Source organism: Podarcis pityusensis (genome assembly GCF_964106645.2).
Source record: "Podarcis pityusensis genome assembly, chromosome: 17".
NCBI lineage: Eukaryota > Metazoa > Chordata > Lepidosauria > Squamata > Lacertidae > Podarcis > Podarcis pityusensis.
Window position 1 is genome coordinate 25718511 of NC_138042.1, and position 17488 is coordinate 25735998.

The 17488-nt window shown below is 45.6% G+C and overlaps 1 protein-coding gene across 6 annotated transcripts in view; it reads left to right on the forward strand.

The window, feature by feature from the left end:
* LINGO2 (leucine rich repeat and Ig domain containing 2) overlaps positions 1–17488 on the forward strand; it is a 561810-nt gene that overhangs the window by 281455 nt on the left and 262867 nt on the right. The window contains exon 1 of one of the 6 annotated variants that reach the window (XM_080986848.1): positions 15080–15255. The exons of the other annotated variants lie outside the window; for them this stretch is intronic. The gene's annotated coding sequence lies outside the window, so the exon portion shown is untranslated. Of the gene's footprint in view, positions 1–15079; positions 15256–17488 lie in introns of those variants that run through there. 6 annotated transcript variants of the gene reach the window in all.

Consider the following 17488-nt stretch of genomic DNA (forward strand, 5'->3'; position numbering starts at 1 on the left):
TCTCTGGAGGAAATTAAAACGTTAGCTGGCAACGTGACTGCACGTAAGATGTGGAATGCTTTGAAAGTAGCCCATCTGCCAATCATCCCAGCCCAGAGTTTGACTGCGTCAGAGGTCCTGGCTGTTTCCCAGAATGCAAGTGAATGCAGGGATGCCGAGGGCACCAGTTGCAAGCTGCAGGGGGAGCTGACTGTGATCTCATCCCAGGCAGCATTCCAGCCTCCAGGGGGAGCCAAGGAGTCGGCAGCTGAGAGCTCTGTTTCTCATGGGAGCCAAGGTCATCCTCACAGATACCGGAAGGCCAGAAGTAAACAGAGGCAGATGCCTGCAGATGGCCCGAAGCAGAAGGGGGGTGAAGAGCCCACGCCAGAGAAAAACAAGGCTTTGTTTGCTGGCACAGCTTCACCAAAGGCTAAAGGCAAGTCTGATGGCCAGGAGCAGGGGGGCAAGCAGAAAAAGCCCACGCCGGTGGAAAACAAGGTTTTGCTTGCTGGAAAAGCTGCTCCAAAGGCCAAGGCCAGGTTTGTTATTGATTCGGGGTGTACCCGCCATGTTTCAAAGGACCGCCATCTCTTTATCTCCTTCAAACCTCAAGAAGGTGAGATCCACCTGGCTGACGGAAAGACGTTGCGGATCACAGGACAAGGGACTGTGAGAATGGCAAGTCTGCACACTACCATCAAAGATGTACTATATGTTCCAGGTGCTGCAGACAATTTGCTCAGTGTCGCACAGCTTACTGGGCGTGGTTTTGAGATTTCTTTCAAGAGGTGCGTCTGTGTCATCAGAAAAGGCAAAGAGGACATTTTGTATGCAAAGTTTATGGATGGCTTGTTCTGTATAACTTATGATGACAATGGTGCTGTTGTGTCTAATGTTGATTCTTGTTGTGTTGCACAAACTAACAAAGTTCTTCATGCAGGATGCATTCACGATGCACACAGAAGGTTTTGTCACCTCTCTTGGAAAGCACTGGCCAAGATGCCAGAGATGGTTGAGGGTTTGAACATCAAACCCTGTAAGTTTCACATGAAATGTGTATCTTGTGCAGAGAACAAGGTGAAGGTTGCTCCAAAAGGCAAGGAGTCTAGCAGGCAGGCTTCCAAACCCTACCAGCTAGTGCACGCAGACCTGGTTGGTCCACTTGCGCCCTCTTTGGGTGGAGCAAGGTACTTCATGGTTCTAATTGATTCTTTTTCCAGGTACATTCATGTGTTTATGCTCGAGCAGAAATCGCAAGCGTTTCCTAAGTTCAAGGCATTCTGTGCTTGGTTGGAGAATGTTCACGGTAAACGTATTGGCTGTCTCTTTAATGATCGAGGCGGGGAGTTCACTTCTCAGCAGTTTGAAGCTTTCCTGACTGAGAAGGGAATCCAGCATGACTTGTCAACGCCTAGATCGCCATGGATGAATGGACTTGCAGAGCGAGCAAATCAAACGTTGCTGCAAGGACTGAAAACCTTGTTGCATGATGCCAATCTACCTGAGAAGTTTTGGGGGGAGTCTTTGAACTCGTTTGTTTACACTTATAATCGCAGATTGTCATCACCTATTGGTTGTACCCCCTATGAGAAGATGTTTGGTAAGAAACCCAACATCAAGCACATGAGAATCTTTGGTTCTGACATGTGGGTACACACCCCACAAAGCAACAAGCTTGGGAAGCGTGGGGCACATGGTTTGTTCATGGGGTACGAAAAAGGTGCATACAGGGTATGGATGACTGACTCTAAGTCCATTAAGTTCACAAAGAGTGTTGAGTACAATCCTAAGTGGGGGGGAAATGTGGGAATTTTCCAGAGTTACCCAGAGGAGGATGAAGGTGATGTGAAAAAAGCAAATGATGTTGGGGAAGCTGAGGAAGCTGAGGATGATGATGATGATGATCAGAGTTCGGATTCCAGCTCAGTGGGCAGCGCTGCTGCTGATGTCGGTGACAGTGATGACACAGCAGACTACAAGAGCGCAAAGGCCTCAGTCAGACCATCTGATGTGTCTGACAATGAACTGGAAGAACCACTGTTCACCATTGGTCTCTTTTCTTCTAAGAAGGAGGAGATTAGTCCAGAAGACTTGTGTCTAGTACGCAGATCTGAAAGAGCCACAAAGGGCAGACCTCCAAAGAGATTTGCTGATGAGTTTGCTAAGACAGCAACTGCTGTTCTTAGTAGCTCAGAGAAGGTATGGGAACCTTCAAGCTTCAAAGAGGTTCAGGAGTTAACCTCTAAAGATGCTGAGCCTTGGCTTAATGCCATGAAGGCTGAAGTTGATTCCTTGAATAGGAACCAAACTTGGGAACTGGTACCGGTAGTCCCAGGAATGAGACTGGTTGGCAGCAAATGGGTCTTCAAGGCCAAGACAGACCAGAATGGCAAGCTTGTCAGACACAAAGCCAGATTGGTTGCCAGAGGTTTTTCACAGGTACCAGGACAGGATTAGCACGAGACCTACTCTTCCACAGTCAAGTATGAGAGATTGTTCTTTCAGGGCTCTACCTTCGCCATCGATCCCCGGCATTGAATGTGTTGGCCTAGTGTGGGGCTCCGAGGAGAGCTTGGCTGTCTGGCTGGTGTACCGGCCACCTAGCGCACCATCAGCCACCCTGTCAGGCCTGCTGGAGGCAGTGGCCGGCTGGGCCTTGGAGTTCCCTAACCTATTGGTATTGGGAGACTTCAACTTCCACGCTGATGCCACTCCCTCCTCACAGGCTCTGGACCTGGTGTCTTCCATGGCGACACTAGGGCTCTCCCAGTTTGTTTCGGGCCCCACACATCAAGCAGGCCACACGCTGGATTTGATCTTTGGCGCCGGTATAGATGTGATCATGTCTCCTTCAATGAAGGTGCCATGGTCTGATCACTACGCTCTGAAAGCCAGGATTGACTTTCCACCCCCACCCTGCTTAGGTGGCGAGCCGATTTGGGCTCGCCCGCAGAGGCTGATGGACCCTGATAGATTCCGTCAAGCCTTGCGGGACCTTGCTCCCCCTGGCGACTCATTGACTGAGCTTGTTGAGGGCTGGAATACCCAGCTCCTGGCAGCCATCGATGAGATCGCACCTAAGCGCCCTCTGCGACCCCGCAGAAACCGGGCTCCCTGGTTTACCGAGGAGCTTCGGAAAATGAAGCGGGACCTCAGACGGCTAGAGCGAGTATGGCGGGGTGCCCGTGACGGAGCCTCAAGAACATCTTATAGGGTTTTTATGAAAACCTATGAGATGGCAGTGAAGGCCGCTAAGAAGTCTTACTTCTCGGCCTCCATTGCATCCGCTAGCTCTCGCCCGGCGCAATTATTTAGTATAATTCGGTCTTTAACGTCCCTTGAAGGACAGCCAAATTTAAATAACAATCTGACACACAGCTGTGAGGCATTTGCGAGCTTTTTTGCGGAAAAGGTCCTGTTGCTCCGCCATGACCTCCCTGCCAATTTGGACACAATAAAGGAACTGGAGGCCCCTCGACTCTCCTCGGGTCCAGTATTGGACCACTTTGACCGGATATCTCCAGCCGATGTGGACAGATTCCTCCAAGCTGGAAAGCCCACCACCTGTCCTCTTGACCCGTGCCCGTCATGGCTGATTAGAGCGTGTCCAGACGAGGTGCGGGCCCCCCTGGGGGATATTATCAATTTGTCCCTTGGCACCGGGACATTCCCAGGGGAACTGAAGGAGGCAGTGGTGCGTCCGCTCTTAAAGAAAACATCATTAGATCCCTCAGATCTATCCAATTACCGCCCGGTCTCGAATCTTCCATTCCTGGGTAAGGTGATTGAGAGAGCGGTTGCTGAACAGCTTGGTAGGTTTCTGGATGAAACATCTGCTTTGGATCCATTCCAGTCCGGCTTCCGCGCTGGTCATGGGACCGAGACGGCTCTGGCCGCCCTAACAGATGATCTCCACAGGCAGCTGGATCGAGGTGGGTCGGGGCTGCTGATTCTTCTAGATCTGTCAGCAGCCTTTGACATGGTCGATCACGAACTCCTGGACCACCGCCTTGCCGACGTGGGGATCCAGGGCACAGTCCTTCAATGGCTGCGCTCGTTTCTCTCTGGTCGGGGACAGAGGGTGGCGCTTGGGGGGGAATTGTCATCGCGCCACTCCTTGGTGTGTGGAGTGCCTCAGGGTGCGATTCTCTCTCCGATGCTTTTTAACATCTTTATGCGCCCCCTCGCCCAGCTTGTCCGGAGTTTTGGGCTGGGTTGCCATCAGTATGCTGATGACACCCAACTCTATCTGTTGATGGATGGCCATCCTGACTCGGCCCCAGACACACTGACCAGATGTCTGGAAGCTGTGGCTGGATGGTTACGTGGGAGCCGGTTGAAGTTAAATCCTTCGAAGACAGAGGTCCTCTGGCTGGGTCGGGACGATATGGGATTGAGGGGGCAACTCCCATCTCTTGCGGGGGTGCAATTAGTGCCAGCACCGTCCGTTAAGAGTTTGGGTGTAATCTTCGATACCTCCCTTTCTATGGAGGCGCAGATTACAGCTATAACAAAGGCGGCATTTTTTCATCTCCGCCAAGCTAAGCAGTTGGCGCCTTATCTCTCTCGCCCTGACCTAGCCACTGTGATCCATGCGACGGTCACCTCCAGACTGGATTATTGTAACTCGCTCTACGTGGGGCTGCCCTTGAGACTGACCCAGAAACTCCAGCGGGTGCAGAATGCCGCGGCGAGACTCCTTATGGGGTCTTCGCTGCGAGATCACATTCATCCGGTACTATACCAGCTGCACTGGCTCCCGGTGGAGTACAGGATCAGGTTTAAGGTGCTGGTTTTAACCTTTAAAGCCCTATACGGCCTAGGACCCTCGTACCTACGGGACCGCCTCTCCTGGTATGCCCCACAGAGAAACCTACGGTCTGCAAATAATAACATCCTCAAGGTCCCAGGCCTCAGAGAGGTTAGGCTGGCCTCAACTAGAGCCAGGGCCTTCTCGGCTGCGGCTCCAATCTGGTGGAATGCTCTGTCACAAGAGACTAGGGCCCTGCGGGACTTGACATCTTTCCGCAGGGCCTGCAAGACAGAGTTGTTCCGCCAGGCCTTTGATCAGGGCGCAGCCTGACTCCCTCCTCTGGCAACCTGCACAGAACTTTGCTTAATTGGTTGCCATCAATTTGATTTAATTAATTTTTATAATGAAATATTTTTAGATTGTGTGATTATTTGATTTTTTGATTTTTTGATTGTTGTTAGCCGCCCTGAGCCCGGCTTCGGCTGGGGAGGGCGGGATATAAATAAAATTTATTATTATTATTATTATTCGGCTGATGCTCAAGATCGCTGCGGAGGAGAAACTGCATGTTTCCCATCATGACATTAATACAGCTTTTTTGTACGGGATTTTGGGGGAGGAGCTGTTTATGCTTCCACCTGATGGAATGAAGATACAGAAGGGAATGGTCTGTAAACTGCGGAAATCCTTGTATGGTCTCAAGCAGAGTGCCAGGTGTTGGAACACAAAGCTCACTGAGACGTTGCTTTCTCTAGGTTTTCACCAGGGCAAAGCTGATCCATGTGTGTTTGTCAAGGAGGAGGGGCAAAACAAACTGTATTGTTTATGTTTTGTTGATGATCTTCTGATGTTTTGGAAGAATCAGGCTTTCTACCAAAGCACCCTAGCTCAGCTGAAGGAGCACTTTGACATGAAGGATCTTGGTGAGGTATCCAACTATCTTTCTCTGCAGGTGGAGAGGGACCAAGCAGGTAATTTTCTGGTACACCAAACACAGAAAATTGCTGATGTATTAACCAGGTTGAATTTGGTTGATGCAAACCCAGCAGACACACCGATGGTGACAGGTTACCAGGTAGACAGTACTGCTGAAGCGTTTTCTGACACAACGCTGTACAGATGCATTCTAGGCAAGTTGAATTTCATTGCTAGATGTTCAAGACCTGACATAGCTGTAAGCACTAACCTGCTTAGCAGGCATGCTAACAATCCTACTGTTCAGGATTGGAAAGCTCTGAAGCGCATAGCCCGCTATTTGAAAGGGACTTTGCACTACAGGCTGAGGTTCACCAGTCAGAAGACTGGAGGTCTTGAAATCTTTGCAGATGCAAGTTTTGGAAGTGACACCATGGATGGTACAAGCACTTCTGGAGTATGCTACATGTACAACCACTGTCTGTTTGACTGGCTGTGCGAGAAGCAGACGACAGTGAGCCTAAGTTCCTGTGAAGCAGAACTCAATGCTCTGTCATTTTCACTCATGGATTGTGAATGGTTGATGCAACTGTTTAAGGACATCAGAGTTTCTGTGAAATGTCCTATACAAGTGTATCAAGACAATAGATCCTGTTTGGCTTTGCTGAACTTGGAGAGTTGCAAGCAAAGGACCAAGTACTTGCAGATTAAGCTACATCGTGCAAGGGAGTGTATTCAGAAAGGACTCATTCAGGTGTCCTACATGCCAGGAAATGAAATTCCTGCTGATCTGTTGTCTAAGGTTGTTAACAGAGAACAACTTAAGGTTTACGTACAAAGGTTGCAATTGGGTTGAACCACAGGTACTACAGGTTACACGGAAAGGGGGAGGATGTTAGGATATTTCCGTTCCACCTTAAAAGGGAGCAGGCTTTTGTGAGTCACAGAGTCTGCACATTTCCTGTTCACAGGATGTTTATGTTTCCTATTGCTTTCGTTTTCTCTCTCTGTGTCATAGACACTGATGCAGGCAGTCATGTTTTTCTTTGTTCTGATCAACGCTGAATAAAACTTGTAAATAATGGTCTCCTGAGTGCAACTTCTGCTGTGCATTATCTGCTGATAGAGTGTGCATGAGCTCTGGAATGTGGCAAGCTATTTCTGAAAGCTCATGTCACTAATTGCTGATACTGCGTGACTACGGGAGATCGATGGATCGTCCGGCAGCCGGCTTGGGGGCCATGATGGACTTTGTCTCCCTGGCAGTATCCCAACAGATACAACATCTTCCTACTGGGACTTTTTTGTCTCCTGGCATCCTTCTGCCTCCTTCTGTTCCCGTGTTTAGACACTTGGTAAAAATTCACCTCTTCACTCCGGCATGCTCCAGCTTCCTTGCAAAGGGTTGCTGTTTGCTCCCCTTCCCTTTTTAGCATGGTTGCTTAGATTGTATGCCTGAAGTCAGGGCTTGCAATTTTGTACCTAGTCACTTTATGTGTGTTACAATTATGTCTGTTACAATTTCTGCTTTGCGTTTTCTTCTGAAAGCATTGAAATCCCTCTGTCTGAAGCAGCTGCTTCTCTGAACTGCTTACTCTCAGCAGTGCCCTTTTTTTTTAGCAAGTGAAATGTAGCAACACTGTAAACAAATCTAATAGGCAACTGACTTCTTGAATGTGGAGGTCCGCAGGTAAAAGAGGGGTGTGAATTTGGTCACTTGGGTTTCGTAGGAAAATCATATTGCTGCTCCTAATATGTTAGAACCTCAAAGGAATGGACATTAACTTTGCTCTGGTGGTGCCACAAGCCTCATTCTGCAAAGAGCCTGCAGGAGAGAACAGAAGCCTCATTTTTTGCCATCAAATTACATGCAGACGTGCCTTCCTTGTTCAGAAATGAATATTTGTATTGAATCCAGTTGGTGTTCCATCTGTGTTAGAAGTCAGTTATCGTACATACCTGCCCAAACCATGTGGACATATTTATGTTCTGCTCTCAGTAAACTGGGTAGTTCCCAGAGGAAAAACAACATATGCCCTAGCTGGGGGGAATGTTTACATTACTTCCATTGTTAAACTCCCGCTGGTACCTGTTTATCCTGGTGACTGCAGAAGCCAGCCACTTTTTTCAACAACAACAACAACAACAACAAAAATAGGTACATCAGAGGTCTGCTTTACAGAATGCAGATTAACATACCCTCCAAGTGTCCCTATTTTCCAGTGACAGTCTGGGAATTTCAAAAGCCATCCCAACTTCTGATTTGATCCCAGAATGTCCCTATTTCCCCTGCCAGTGCCACCACTGCTGAGCTCAGGGAGGAGGATGAACTGGCACTTGTCCTGAGTAGGGATGGTGGCAGTGACAGCTTTGAGGGAGCATCCTGTGGCCTCTCCATGGCTGCTGTTGCTGGCCTCCTGCCTTGGGCAGCTCATAGCAGCTGCTGTAGAGTGGGTGAGGAGGAGGAGAGACAGCCACTACCCATGCCCAGCCCCGTGTGATGTGCCGGCTCTGAGGGGCAGGCAGAGGGCAGAGCTACCCTGGACGGGAAGAAGGGCCACAGAGCACAAGGAGTCTTGCTTCTTCTTCTTCTTTTTCATGCTTTGTGTGTCCACGTCTAATCTTGCCCCTTTCTAAAAATTATTTATTTGTCTGTGTTTTTCTTTTTCTAAAACTACCAAGGAATAGAATAAAATCAGGATAAAGGGGGTTTCTCAGGATGGTGGAGGGCATGCATGTTGTGTCCCTTCTTCTGATAGGAAATGCTTGGGGGGGAATGGGGCACCAAGAAGCATCAGGTTTTTTTGGGGGGGGTGAGAAATGTCCCTACTTTCATCAGAGGAATGTTGAAGGGCATGGCTCAACAGTCAAATCCTATACAAATTAAGCAGAATTACTTAGTTTTATGTCTAAATGTAAAGGGACTGCTGACCATTAGGTCAGTCGTGGCTGACTCTGGGGTTGCGGCGCTCATCTCGCTTTATTGGCCGAGGGAGCCAGTGTACAGCTTCTGGGTCATGTGGCCAGCATGACTAAGCCGCTTCTGGCGAAACCAGAGCAGCAGACGGAAATGCCGTTTACCTTCCCGCTGGAACGGTACCTATTTATTTATTTGCACTTTGACGTGCTTTTGAACTGCTAGGTTGGCAGGAGCAGGGACCGAGCAACGGGAGCTCACCCCGTTGCAGGGATTCGAACCGCTGACCTTCTGATCAGCAAGTCCTAGGCTCTGTGGTTTAACCCACAGCGCCACCCACATCCCAGTTTTACGTCTATGTAATGCAGTTAAGGAAAGCAGGATGTTTGGGACTGGCAGGGCTTGGATGTATGTGTGTCAGATACAAGGGGACTGGAAACTGACTTGGGAGAAGGGGCCAGCAATTTATGGAGCTCAGTGACCCCCGGGAGACAGGAACCAGGACCTGGGAAACATTCAGAACTTATAAAGGACGGTGGGTGGAACACCGGTCACGTCAGATGAGGAGGGAGAGGTTGATCAGGCAAGTGGAGGGCTGAGCGAATTCCCACCATCTCCCAACCTGCTGTCTCCTAGAATCAGAAGAGGAGTGAGGAGGGAAGAGCAATGGTGGCTGCCATGCAGGCGCAGTCTCAGGCTGCATGCATGTAGCCCGTCGAAGGAAGAGTACATAATCCATTGGAGAGGCTGTGGCTCCCTGTTGCTGCAACTGCTCTGTAGGATGGATGGGGAACAGCTGCCTAGACAAGGGCATAGCATGGGGGCAGGGGGCAAAGCCTAAGGTGCATGATTTTTAGGAAGCACACTCAGGGATCCCCACTGCACATGAGCATCATGTTTCAGGGCACATCTCTCTATGCATCCATTGCACATCTGGGAGCCTGGGTTCATGTGCCACTTTCCCTTGGTGTGCTAGAGATTATGTCTTTACAAAAGGATTTGTAGTTTGAATACCCGGCTGATATATTGTCTTTCGGAGAAGAGCAAATTTTGGGAGGTATCCTTATCCCGTTTCTCAAAATATATAAATATGATATATAAATGTGCATGGATATATATGTTGGGATGAGGGTTAAATGGTTGCACCTTTCTTTGTGTTGTGATTTGCAGAAACCTTAAAATTGTTTTGGTTTTTTAAATACAAACTTTTTCCAGCCCAAGACTTTGAATGACTTTGAGGACAATAGTAGGTCAGCAACGAGTAAGATCATAAATAAAAATGAACACGCTCAAGCTCTTTTAAGTATGGTACTTTGATGTATATTATTATTTTCATATATATCAGATATTGGGCAAACACTGCAAAGTGTGCTAAGGATTCAATAAACAAACTGACAAGGGCAAATGAGTCACCTATTAAAAATAAGTCTGGAGGTGAGTGTTTTAGGATGGTAGCAGCTGTTTACGGAGCCAAAGGAAATGGAAGCATCATCTCTAAAATTTGCTACAGCAGTTGGGCAAGATATTAACATTAAAGTTGTTCAATTCCAAGATTATGCATAAAATAAGCCTGTGTACTGATGGTGTGCTTTTTGCACTTGAGAACCCAAAAAATATCTTTGCAAGAATTTCTTGTAGTAATTTCTTGTAAAAATTAAGTGGAATAATTAATTCTGCAGGCATGGGGGCTCAGCAATTGCTTACTAGAATTCAATGGAATAACAAGGCGTTTGTGTGTCCTTTAATTAGCTGTATATCATAATTATATTATATTTAAATGTTCAAAGAAATTTAAAAATAGGTATGTGAGTGTGTGTACATGCGTATGTGTGCCAGCATGCATGTCATTCTGAGGAAAGCAGGTATGTCTTCTCTGAGCTATAATGGAAGTCTTGGAAAATTTTATAAATCTAAGCCGAGTCTGAATTTCTTACCATTAATATGTGAGAGGCATTTGATTCAGGGTTATCAGGAAACCTAGAAGTTTTGGAATGACATAATTTAACTAAATGGGGGGATCTTTTATGTAATAAATCCCTTCTTTCTGTATATCTTTCACAGCGATATATGATTATGCAAATGTCAGTATGGAGCAAGATCATCTCTTCTTTTTTGAGTACTTGCAAATATATATATTTAAAGCTCTTTAAGTAGACATTTCGGAAGTATCAAGGAAAGGTCACCATTTGAGGAATCTATTGATACGTGGTTAATGAAGAATATTTATACTGAAGTGCTAGACATTAGTCTGGAAAGGGAGGAATCAAGTCCCACAGAAGAAAGAGAGGATATCTAAATATAAGAATCTCATAAGACGGTTGGAAATTGCTTGGGCTTCTGTACCATAAAAAACCAAGAAGTGTAAACTAGAAATATACTTTTTTTAAAAAAATTAAGCAATACTAGATGCTTGTAGGGCCGTCCCACCCATGAGCCAAGGTGAGGTGACCACCTCAGATGGAAGGATTCACAAGGACAGCAGATCCCAATGTCAGGCTTTCTCCCCCACCCCTTTATTCCTGATATAGATCTTCCCTCATCCTTCTTACCTGAAATTTGGGGGTCCACCTCAGGTGCCAAAATGTCTTGGGCTGGTCCTGGGTACTTGACCCTCCAAATGTTTTGGGACTACAATTCCCATCATCCTTGACCACTGGTCCTGTTACCTAGGGATGATGGGAGTTGTAGTCCCAAAACATATGGAGGGCCGAGTTTGGGGGTGCCTGCTCTTTAGGCTCATAAAATAATGTGGAACAAACCCAGCCAGCTACTGGAGATGCAGGTTTTCTTTCTTCTTCTTCAGCAGTTTGTATATCTAGTGAAAGTGTTCAAAAATGTACTGGCAATGAGTAATTCAAAATATTATAAGATCGTGGCACCTCCCCCCCCGCCCCACAACTGCCACCACAGGGGCACCAAGGACCATCTTAACCTATCAGTAATACCCTTTTAAAACAAAATTGTTGTAATCTTATATAAACTGCTTTGTGAGGTCCACCTCAAAAGCATTGTATAAACTGGGTCCTCCCTTAAAGAGGGCACGTGTTGCGGTGAGACCTGGCAACCAAACCCTGTGTTGTGGGTGGGTTTGATTGAATAGCCACGGCACCCAATTGGTAGGTCCCTTGATGCTGGGTTTAATCAGGCTAATGGGACACAGGCTAAATGGATTAAGGAACCTATATAGACCTATGTACGTGACCCAGAGCATCCTCTTTCGGTGCATGCATCGGAACACCCACCCACCTCTCCCTATATTTAGGGCTGTGCGCTTGACCTTGCTATGCCATCATGTGTTGTCTGTCCTTGGGATGGGGGCGCGGCAGGAATTTTCCCCACTTGGCTGATTGGCTGTTGCCATTTGGGTTTCACCTGCCATGTAGCAAATCGTCACAACTTGTAAGGTTGCGGATAGGCTCTGGTTCAGGTGATAGGAATGGGAGAATGCTCTCGCCATCCCTATGTGAAGGCTATTCCGTAAAAGGAATCCAGGGACTCAATGGTTTGGTCAACCCTGTGAGGGGGTTGTGCCTGTTCCTGAGTCCAGGGGGACATCTGGGTGGTGGACATAGCCTGTTCCCGGCTTTCCGCCTATCCAGGTGTTCACCCTAGGCTGACCTATGCTGGTGCCCTGGGTCAGCGCTACCTGCAACGGTGCAGGGAGTAGGAACCAGAGCCTATGCAACCACTCACTTGCTGTAATCAATAAAGTTGTGGCCTAAATTCTGCCAAAAACCAAACCAAAATTTGAGTCTTGTCTGAATTTATTTAAGGGGGAGGTTTAAAGGTCTGAACACGCAAATACAGTAAGGAGGTAAAATGCAATTATTGCTTACCTCCGAATCTATTAACTGTTATCCTGTGTGATATCTCACTCGTCATTAAGTTTCAGTGTTTTCCAATAATAAACTTAGGCTGCCTCCAGAGCCTTGCTATTTTGAGGAAGGGATTCAACTGCATACTGGCACATTGAGGTTTGCGCAACTAAAGCAGATTGTTTATTTCTTCTTATTTCAACAATTTGCATACCACTTAATCACAGTTAAGTCTAAGCATGGTCAAAACGTTCTGGTACAACAAACCCACTCTAAAAAATACTAGACTTTCATGGTAAGGAAACTGATGGGGGGAAAACACTTAAAAGCATGGGATAATGAGCAATTGACAGGAAGCCGTATAGCTACCATGCAAACAAATCAGGACAAATGATCATTAAATCATTGGCGTTGTCTAACCAGGGCCATAAGGCAATGTGAGGTGACCTCATCAGGCGGCAAGATCCACAGGGTAGCAATTCTCAATGTAGATCTTCATCTTCACTCACTCCTTTTCCCCTGGTGGGACACCATTTTGTAGTTCACCTCAGATGCCAAAATGTCTTGTTCTGGTCCTGTGGCTAACCTTCCCAACAAACAAATAAGAATGAACCCTCAATAAAGAGCAGACATCATGTAACCTCCATGCAAGTTTTATGCAAACCAATTCTGATCAGGGCTAGATTTAGGTTTGATGACGCCCTAAGCTACTGAAGGTAATGGGGCCATTTATATGTCCAGCTGTCCTTTGTCAGCAACAAATTGTTGCTGGTTTTTGTGTGTGTGTGTGTTGAATGTATGCTGTATGGTAATTTATGGGCCTAATAGGTATCTAAAGCCATTTGCACATAACAAAATATGTGTTTTATCAAAGGAATGGTTGAACTGGAATACAATTACAGTGGTACCTCGCAAGACGAAAAACTCGCAAGACGAAAAACTCGCAAGGCGAAAGAGTTTTTCGTTTTTTGAGTTGCTTCGCAAGACGAATTTCCCTATGGGCTTGCCTCGCAAGACGAAAAATGAAAACGTCTTGCAAGTTTGTTTCCTTTTTCTTAAAACTGTTAATACCCAGGGTGACTTCGAGGAGCAACTCATAGCACGCGGTGTGGTAGCCTTTTTTGAGGTTTTTGAAGACTTTGGTGATTTTGAAGACTTTGGGAAACCGTGCTTCGCAAGACGAAAAATTCGCAAGACAAAAAAACTCGCAGAATGAATTAATTTCGTCTTGCGAGGCACCACTGTAAGAAGAGGTATATTAATAGTGAAATACAATTAAGAAGAAGTATATTAATATTGAAATAATTATTAAGTGCTAACTGTAGGTAGGTTTTATTTTATTTGTTTTTTATCTTATATTTTGGAAATGTACATCTAGGTTGTTTTTTCTTTAATTTTTTTGGGGGCCCCCCAAGAGAGTGGGACCCTAAGCTATAGCCTGTTTAGCTTTTACGTAAATCCAGCCCTGATTCTGATGAATACCCAATAAACAAACAACCTAGAAGTGACCTTAAAAACAAGTCAGTGGGATGAGACCTGCAACAAAAATGTAGTGTGGACTGTTCCTGTTTGAGGTGCCAATGAATTGAATTATATGATTGAAGATATCATTCAGTTTCTGCTGGCATCTCTCAACACCTATGTCTGCAGGCTACTATACTGTAGGAAGAAATGAAGGAAGAAAAACAGAGTAGACTGCTCTGAATCCCTTAGAATTTTGTCAGATTGAGCCCGATTCAAATGGTTGATTTTAACCTTTATGGACCTGTGTGGTCTCTGATGAGAGATATTTTAAGGATCATCTGTAGAATACTGAACTCTTTATATGTCAGATGTAGATTCACAACCCTCAATGTGTTGCTATTAATAAATGGTCTGTTTGCTTCATATAAAGTTTCTGTGTTGTGTGTTCTTCAGTCGCGGTCATACTGTGGTTTTGTTGGGTTCAGGGAAGCATAAAGAGCTCATGACTCTTGTGTAAGATGCATGTAAAAACAAGGCTTAATTAGAGAAAGCACTAGGCTCTATAATCTGATTTTTGTGTGAGAAGTTGACTATGGAACATACAAAACAATGTCAGTGTATTTGTGACATCAGTACAAGGGAGAACCAGGCTTGTGGTTTGTGGATGCCAATATTACTATCCTTGTGAATTCCGCAGAATATAAACTAGATTTTACCTAATGTGTTGGCTAGACTTCACTCAACCAGGGAAGCATAACATAGCACCATGCATATTGATCGTGCTATATAAATAATATATAATACAATATAATATTGATATATCTTCAGCTAGGTTTATGTTTGGCTTTACAGATAGAAAAGTAAAAGAATAAGCTTCAGTGCTTAAATGAGAAGGCTAAATGGCCCCAGAAATTTGTTTCAGAAGCCAATGTAAGACTTTGAAAATACACATTTCCTTCCTCTCAGCAGCAAGCAAATATGCTTGAGATTGCACAGCAGCTACAGTGTGTATTTTCTTCATCAACCACATGCATGCTGGGTTATTCGGGAGGAGGCAGAAAGGGCTGCTTTCTGGTAGGTCTGAGCCTTTACAATTGAAGCACCAGGGTTTTTATTCAACTAAGTTATCATGTCACTTAGCTCTGAAATATTTTGTTAAACTGAGCTTTTTGTGAATTGTGTGATATTATCAGGGGTTACCAACCATTGGGCCAGTGGAATTCTGGGAAAGTGTCATGGGCACCAGTGGGGGGCAGGAAATGGCTGTTGTGGGGGCCTGGCGCATCACAAAATGGCTGCTGTGGAGGTGTGGCATACCACAAAATGGCTGCCATAGGAGCATGCATAATGGCTTCGTGGTAAAAGAGGCTGAGAGAGTACAAACAAGAATTGAGCAAGAGAAACAAATTGTACTGTATATTGTTTGAAATCACTTTACTAAATTTGATAAATCACAACCAAGCAGAGTGTGTTAAAAATAGATGCTTATATAAAAACACCAGACTTTCATTGCCCTAATAAATATTGAGCATTATAATAAGAATCAAGAGGATAGATGGTGAAAAGGTTGATATGGGGTGGAATCCATTCCCTTTGCATCAGCTGAATTTGAATGTCTTTGAAACAAAATTTCTTCAAAAAACTCATTACTATAATGAAAATAGATGTTCTGCCTGAAAGTGGACATATACCCAAAATGCTTCCAACGGGGAGTCACGGAAAAAGGCCTTCTCCTTTCCTGCCCTTTTCACAACCAATTTTGCATTTGATCTGCAAAGAGAGGTTTAGGGGAAGAAAACAAATAGAAACATCCAGCTCTGAAGTGTCAGCAGCTTGTGTGTCTGTGTGTTGGCAGGCCTGTTGTCAGTGTCTGGCTGGTCATATATCATAGAATAAAAGAATTGTGGAGTTGGAAAGGACCCTGAGGATCTTCTAGTCCAACCCCTTGCAATGCAGAAATATACAGCTGACCCATACGGGGATCAAACCTGCAGCCTTGGCGTTATCAGCACTATGCTCTAACCTACTAAGCTATCCACTCAGTGTCAGTGCCTGGCATCCGTGGGTAACCACTAGGGCCCCAGCATCCTGGCAGCTCCCACTCTTGACACTAGCCCTGGACCCACATTTGTGTTTTTTACAATATGATATTTTTTAAAAAACTAACATAGTATGGCTGCGTCTAGCTGCCATTTTGATCCCCCACTCTGTCCTCAATATGACGTTACTGTGGGGCGAGGGTGGCTCGTCTTTGTCAGCCCTATGACATGGCTTGGCCAAAATGGTCTTGGGTGTCAAATTGGTAGTTTTAATTAGTCCCTCAACCACGGTTCCAAAGAGCAGACAGAGAACCACAGCACTGAGGTCAAGATTGGGGGACCAATGGTTTCCTAGGCTGAATTTGGCCTGCTGGTTATGGGGCATCCACCCCTCCTCTAGAGCATTTTAGATTTAGGGCAGCACTATTTGGAGCACTGCTACCAGTAAGTCAAGCATGGCCAACCAATATAGGAGTCCTCCTAGAGGACATTTTACCCCAGGGCTCCCTCACACCTGGAGCCAGTCCTGGAGAGAGAACAGGAGAGACTGAGGACCAGATGAGATGAGATGAGAAACTTGTGGTCTCATTCCATTCCATATCTCTTTTTTAATTAAAGAAATAACAGGTGCAGGGCTAATTAGGACTGGAACACACTGTGGGGAGGGATTGTTCATTTGGATGTGGGTGATTCTATTTCTGATCCATGACACTTTTTACTAATCAGCCCATTGCATTTCCGCATTAATTGTTCGCTTGTTTTAAAAAAACAAGTATTTTGTTTTAAAGTATTTTAATGTGTGTTTTCCATATTCCATGTATATTTAAATATGGAATATCTAGATGCATATTTTACTATGTTTGTTTTCAGACAGGAATTGCATTGCAACGTTGGAAAATGAGCAGTGACTGAATTGTTCGGTCGTCCTTAGCTTTAAACCTGCCCCACCTGTGATGTCATGTCAATTTCTTTAATTTTAAAAAAACCCACCCTCAAAGCCGCTGTTCATCCCAGGAGGTAAATTGCCATAAGCAGCTTTGGCGAGGGAAACTTCCACACTACGCCAGTGTGGTGTAGTGGTTAAGAGCGGTAGTCTCATAATCTGGGGAACTGGGTTCGCGTCTCTGCTCCTCCACTTGCAGCTGCTGTGTGACCTTGGGCCAGTCATGCTTCTCTGAAGTCTCTCAGCCCCACTCACCTCACAGAGTGTTTGTTGTGGGGGAGGAAGGGAAAGGAGAATGTTAGCTGCTTTGAGACTCCTTAAAGGGAGTGAAAGGCGGGATATCAAATCCAAACTCTTCTTCTTCTTCTTCTTCTTCTTCTTCTTCTTCTTACCAGGATCATGCCTTAGGGGTAAAGTTTAAATTGCATGTTCCCACAATCTGGGGTCTTCATCCTGATGTGTTAAACATTATCACACCTTTGTCCTGGATACTTTTGTTTATAATCAGTCTTCAAGGCCTTTGTAAGACCATGCTTCCAAAATGTATGACCCCCCTGGGCCAAACACAGCACAGCAGCCATGCAATCTGAAAAGCACTTGAAAATCCACTCACACCTACTCATCCCTTGTAGACCAAGGCAGATGCCAAGCTGCCATACT